The sequence below is a fragment of the Microtus ochrogaster genome, chromosome 2, assembly GCF_000317375.1.
Source record: "Microtus ochrogaster isolate Prairie Vole_2 chromosome 2, MicOch1.0, whole genome shotgun sequence".
NCBI lineage: Eukaryota > Metazoa > Chordata > Mammalia > Rodentia > Cricetidae > Microtus > Microtus ochrogaster.
Genome location: NC_022010.1, coordinates 45130743 through 45137549, shown reverse-complemented (window position 1 = coordinate 45137549; position 6807 = coordinate 45130743). Strand labels below are relative to the sequence as shown.

The 6807-nt window shown below is 41.1% G+C and overlaps 1 protein-coding gene across 2 annotated transcripts in view; it reads right to left on the bottom strand.

Annotated features, from left to right (window-relative positions):
• The window catches only part of Hspbap1 (HSPB1 associated protein 1), a 55808-nt gene that overhangs the window by 12186 nt on the left and 36815 nt on the right, over nt 1-6807 (bottom strand). The window lies entirely within an intron of this gene.

Below are 6807 nucleotides of genomic sequence, written 5' to 3'. Positions count from 1 at the left end.
AGAGAGAGAGAGAGAGAGAGAGAGAGAGAGAGACTGTAAACACATTTTTTATAAAGGTCCCCCATAGGGAGGCAAAGGCAGGCAGATATCTGTGAGTTCAAGGCCAGCATGGTCTACAGAGTGGATTTCAGGACAGATGTACAGAAACCCTGTCTCAAACGGCGAAAGCAAACAAACAAACAAAAGGGTCCTCAATACATTAAACAAAAGAGACTTTAAACTACAGTAAAAAATAAGAAAGTACGTACGCCTCAATATTCTTGACAGTGTACTGCATTCCTCAACTATTCCTTATATTTAAGTGACAAGATAATAAATTAGGAGGTGCACTGAATTCGGGCAGACCACACTCTGGTCCCATTTCTCTGACCAGGCTTTAGAGCACTGTCTTAGGGCTTCCACTGCTGCGATAGAACATGACCAAAGCAACCTGGGGAGGAAAGGGTTTATTTCACCTGACAACACACCAGGACCAGGTCCAGCACCAAGGAAGTCAAGGAGGGAACTGAAGCAGAGGCCAAGGAAGCACAGGTGCTCCTCAGGGCTTGCTCTCAGTCGGCTTTTGTAAACCCCAGGGTCACCAGCCCAATGGCAGCCCCACCCACAACGCCAGGGCCCTCCCAACGTTAACCAAGAAAATGCACCTCAGAGCCCAATCTTATGGAGACATTTTCTCAACTGAGGTTTCCTCCTCTCAGATGACCCGAGGTTGTGTCAAGTTGACATAAAAACTAGCCAGGACAAGGGCCATGATGGCTCAGTCTCTCACTAAGGTGACTTCTCCAATACCTATGGTGGTGACACAGCACTTTTGAAACTGCTGGGCTACTCCTAGGAGCTCCCAGATCTGTTTCCAGATTATTTTTTTAAGTGTTTTGCTTTTTGTTTTTAAAGACAGTTTTGTGTGTGTGTGTGTGTGTGTGTGTGTGTGTGTGTGTGTGTGTGTGTGTGTGTAGCTCTGGTTGTCCTGGTACTCACTCTTTAGACCAAGCTGGCCTAAAACTCAGCTCTACCTGTTTGCCAGGCTCTGCTGGGATTAAAAACCACCATGCCCACAGGTCTTAAACCTGTCCCGATGAATGAGTTCAATAATCATTGCTTCATTTTAAAACTGCTGTACCTATAATGAAGTCATCCATATTTTTACAGTTTTAACATCACTAACAACAACAACAAAAACACTAAAGAAAAACTGATAAGATTTGTTCCTTCTGCAACCCCTTAGTGTCACTGTCTCACTCTAGTTATTTTCCATTCACAGGTCACAATACAAAAAAACCAATTACATAATTCCACAATGAACTTACATCTGAATTAAAAAAAAAGTTGGTCACGAGCGATAAAACTGGAACTCTGAAAAATCACAAGATTGTTAACTATCATTAATACACAGAACTTAAAATCTCCTTTTTCCTCAGGAAAAAGACCGGCAGGTACAGAAACAGAAGAGGGCATTACGTCTCTATCTACTGGGTAAATGCCTAAATTCTATTTTCTGTTTTTTAATCACGTGAATTCTGAGGTGCCAATCTGTCTCACCAGGAAGCACCCTGTCTGAGACGCCTTTAATCATTTCCAGAACACCTGCTTCCATTCCAACACATCCTCACAGCTGGGTCACAAAGTCCAACAGGCTGAACTAATCTTCCAGTTATTGCTTTTGCAGATTCTATGTCCTGGCGACTCAATGAGGCTCCCTATTCTCCGGAGCTGACCTCAATCACAATGTGAAATAGAATCTACCAGGAAAACACTCTTGGGGGACACAATCCCTTTTATTATATGCTGATTCTTCACAGTCTCAACTTGAAGAATGCTTATCAACAACTACAAGAGATAAAGGTAATGTTTCTCACAACTTCCCTATCTTCCCAGGGCAGTAGAGACACAGTGCTCAGACAAGACGTGCTGTGTTGATTGAATGGCATGGGCGGGGAACTAGAAGCCAGAGAGACTCATTTTGTCATTCACAAAAGTCAGGTGAGTATCAAAATAATAATTTCAGGCCATCTGCAAGACTGCCAAGTACTTTCCAATTATACCAGTACAGTTATCAGTTTATTTGTCAATATATAAATATTGTACATCTAACAGAGAATTAATCTCCTTTACGGAAGATGAAGTATATAGAAACTGTAAACAGAGGTTGTAAGTTAAAACTTAAAAACCGAGAAGAAGGCTGATGAGAGGTAGAAATGTTTATCAAAATTGACAGATGTAACATTCGGTTAACTAGAAGCCGCAGAACATATGACAAGGATAAAGCCAGGGGTTTAAGTACAAATATTCTTTAAAGGGTAGTAAAGATTAAGGGACTATGTAATCATTCAAATACCTATTACATATTCAGTACTATGTCAGCAGTTCTGAGGAAAAGAGTAAAGAACATAGCCTGTGCCGTTAAAGGATCAAGACACAATTTTATGAAATACTGGTCCGAACAGGACATAAAGGAATGCTGGCTGGGGATGTGTGCTGAAGTGGCTGAGGTCTCACACCCAATGCTGAATCTGAGCCAGCCCCAAGTAGAACTTCTTAGGCAAAACTTAGAGGGTCTGAGCAAAGGTCAGAAGGTGGGCGAGAACATGGACTGCCCAGCAGTCAATGGGGAGAACAGGTGGTGGCTCATGTAGACCAAGTGGTTGGGCTAGGGTGCTGGGAAGGGACTTAAATGCTACCCTGACATATTTTCAAGTTATTCAATGTTTATGAACACAACAAAAATGCTTTGGTACTTAATAGTAAACATGACTTGAAGAATTTATTTTAGAACTAGAAGAGAGAGTGTCAGAAGAACAGAATGATTATAGAAGCAATGCTGGACTCAAGCGACTCCCTCCTCCGGCCCCTCTGAGGATCTGGGAGGTCAAAACTACCTTCACAATGTTACTATACTGCTACTGCCTATTTCACTGTGTTGATATTTGCACTGGTTGTGTAGAGGCAACAGTGAATAAAACTGATAGTGTCAGGTAGTACAGTTAAAATATAATAGTAGTATTGCATTATTGAGTCTTATCTTTATTTTATATGTATGCATGTTTTACCTGTATGTGTGTCTGTGAACCACAGTGTACGCCTGATACCCACCGAGGCAGGAAGAGGGAGGGCATCAGATTCCACTGGAACTACAATTACAGGTGGTTGTTAAATGCCATGTGGGAGCTGGGAATCAAGCTTGGCTCCTCTGGATAAGTAGTCAGTGCTTTTAACTGCTGAACCCTCTCTCCATCCCCAAGTATTATATTCTTTTTAAAAGTATTATTGAGGTATGATCGATGTACAGCAAACACCATATATTTAAAGCATCTGACTGATGAACTTGATCTATCTGCATTCTTGAGACTCCATCAAGATAATCAAAATGACAAACATTCTGACCATGTCCAAACTTCCCCAGTGCCCCTCATGATTCATGTTTCCCTCCAAATCTCATTCTCTGACAACCACCGACCTGGTTGGTTCTAGGACTTTATGGAAATTCAATTCCGTATGAAGCATTCCTTTCTCATGCTAATATCAATCAAAGACAAACACAGGGTAAACTGAATCAGAAAAAGGACTACGCCAAAGCAGATTAATTCATTTCATCACAATAAAAGGTCACTAATAAAGTCAAGTGTAAAAAGTAAAACCTGACCAACATAAAAGAACTAATGGTGTCCCTCTCTACATAGTAGATAAAATGAATGTACAGAAATCAGTAAGGATGTGACCCTTAAGCCACAGCCTGACTTAAAGGAGACTCACAGGGTACCCCGGCTAATAAAAGAATGCATTATATCCAAGTTTGCAAGTAACATCATTGACCATACTTTGGGTTATGAAACAAATTTACATATATTTGAAAGGATTGAAATAATGCCAGATATATTTTCTGACCACAGTGAAATCAAGTCAGAAATCAACGACAAAAAGATGGTTAGAAAAGCCAACAAATATTATAAATCAAAGGTTACACTTATTTTTTAAGTTATAAACTGATTGGCCCATTAGCTCAGGCTTCGTATTAGCTCTTATAACTTATATTAACCCATTATTCTTATCTATGTTAGCCACATGGCTCAGTAAAAAGTTACACTTATAAACTAAGCAAAAAATTAAAGAACAAATCACAAGATAGGTTAGCAAATATTATTGGGTTGAATAAAACTGCACTTCAGCTCTATGATTTTAGAAACTCCTGAGCACCAAAAACTTTGTCCATAAAAAAGGTGTGGTGCCGACAAACGTGATCTTAAATAATGAAACACATCAAGCACACTGTGGGGCACACCAGCATTTGGAAGAGCTACATAATTCAGTAATCCAACATTTCCTAATAACCAATGAATGACATTACGAAAGGGATTTTATTATAGGAACACAAAGAGTTCTTTCATTGTGATTTCATAGTCTATACTGCAACTAATGAATTTTTTTTAAAAAAAAAAAGCCTGCTGGACAGTGGTGGTGCATGCCTTTAATCCCAGCACTCGAGAGGCAGAGGCAGGCGGATCTCTGTGAATTCAGGGCCAATCTGGTCTACAGAGCCAATTCCAGAACAGCTAGGACTAAACAGAGAAATCCTGCCTTAAAAGACAAAAACACAAAACAACATCAAAACAAAAAAGAAAATAGCCCTCATCAAGTTTGGTGTGATATTTTAAAGATTCCCAACTGTCTGAAAAGATAGTTAAATACTTCCCCCTTTCTCAGCTGTATCTGCTGAGACAAGATTTTCTTCATCTCTTAACAGACCAACACATTGCAACAGCTATACTGCAGCAGATAGGAGACTCCAACTGCACCCTGCAGCCAGGCAGGAAGATGACTTGCAGAAAATGGAAAGCAACCCACTCTTCTAATCACATTAAATGTCAAAGCATATTCTCTTAGGATATCATTGGTTATTAACATGTAATGGGCTTATCGTGCTATCTATTGTATTGCTTTACTTTTTGGTTTCTTGATACAAAGTCACATGAAGCCCCAACTGGATGTAGTGTAAGCTACACTTGATCTCCTTACCAATTATCTCATGTCAATACAAAAAGGCTTGAAACAATAACAAGCATGATTAAGTAACGAAGCTAATTGCATTTCTAAAAGCAAAACAATGTGACATGTGTGAGAGAAATGAAAAACCAGTAAGAGTGTCAGAGTGACCTAATCGCTTTCCGCCTGAAGCACGCTGTTTAGGCTAGACGATTTTGGAAAGCACTTCATACGTGACAAGGGCCATCGCAGGAGCCAGTAACAACTGGGAGAGCATTGCCTCAAGGATAGCCAAGAACTAGCCAATTAAAATATGTCCATAGCATGCTTCATCTACGTACCTCAAGGACAGAAAAGAACGGGCCAACCAAGAATATACTCATGTCCATACTTCATTTGCATAATGATATTATGCTTTTTGAATTTGCTGTTCTCAATTAGATCTGGGTATGCAAATTAGGTGAAAACTGGTGGTCCTGCAAAATGATCTACAAAAAGTCCTGTAATCTCTGGAAGGGAGCTCCTCCCGCCCTCACTGCCTTGAGTGTGCTAGACAAGTTCCGCGCCTAGGCTCATACAATAAACCTTGCCTTTGCATCCAAGTTCCAGGTCCCTGGTGGTCTCTTTGGGAGGCAAGAAGTCTGGGTATAACAATAAAGAGTTGGTACCCAGAAAACTGTCAGATAAGGACAATATAATATTAACAGTCTTGACTGTCTACAAGAGAACTAACTTCTACAACGTGAACTGACATGAACTCACTGGGCTAAGATCACCAGATTTACAAGGGCTTACTAAGAACTCCAGCTTATTAACATCCGTAATGGCCAAGCCATACACATGCCCAGTGGTGGCTATGCCTGGGAAGGGACAGACACCTGACCAAGTTTGGTGAGAGGCAGCCAAGGTAGTAGGAGCTTGACTCAGCATGGCTGGATGTACTTCACCTAACTTGAACGGACCCCTACTGAGAAAAGGTTCACACAACCTCTTTGTGCCTTGTCTTCCTTAAAACAGATGATCATAAAATCAAGTGTCACTGTGAGGTTCCTAAATGTCAGGCATTTAGGGCCAAGGGCATGTGAGCACTTGGTAAATACCATTATTGCACAAGAGTTTCTGAGATGTGCTGGGAGAAGGCAGAAGTACAATCTGCGAGTGGCCAATGGGAATGGGAAGACCAAAATACTCTAAAAGTTAATTACGAAATCTATGAGTTCCAGGGTTAAAGATCCACAATGTGATCCAAAATTATAAGAAACCCCACCTACCTCAGAAGATGATTGTGGACGGTGCTGAGATTTGGAAGTGTTTACTGAGTATTTTCAAAATCGACCCATTTATTTCATGGCTGTGAGAATACAGAGGCGCTATACACAAGGGTGCCCAGCCAGATTCCCACACTCAGGAGGTAGAGACGAGGATAGTGAGGTTAAGGCCAGCCTGGGCTACACAGTGAGAACTTCTCAAGAGAGAAAGGAAAGGAAAACAAAGGAGAGGGGAGGAAGGAAAGTGGGGAGCTCAAGAAATAATGAGGGTGGGGGGAAGGTGTATCTTCCCCTCTTTTATAAAAAACACCCTTTTAACTTTTTCAAAGGTTAGTAAAGGAAAATAACCAAATATCTGTAGTTAGAGTAACTATGTGAATACTCGGTAAGAAAAAGAAAAACACAGGTTGACCAGGGACAATGTGAGAGCATCACACACAGGAGAGGGGTCAAGTGGGAATGGTCATTGGAGTGCAGGCACGGACATCACACACAGGAGAGGGGTGTACAGCAGGTGTGGTCATAGGGGTGCAGGCACGGACATCACACACAGGAGAGGGGT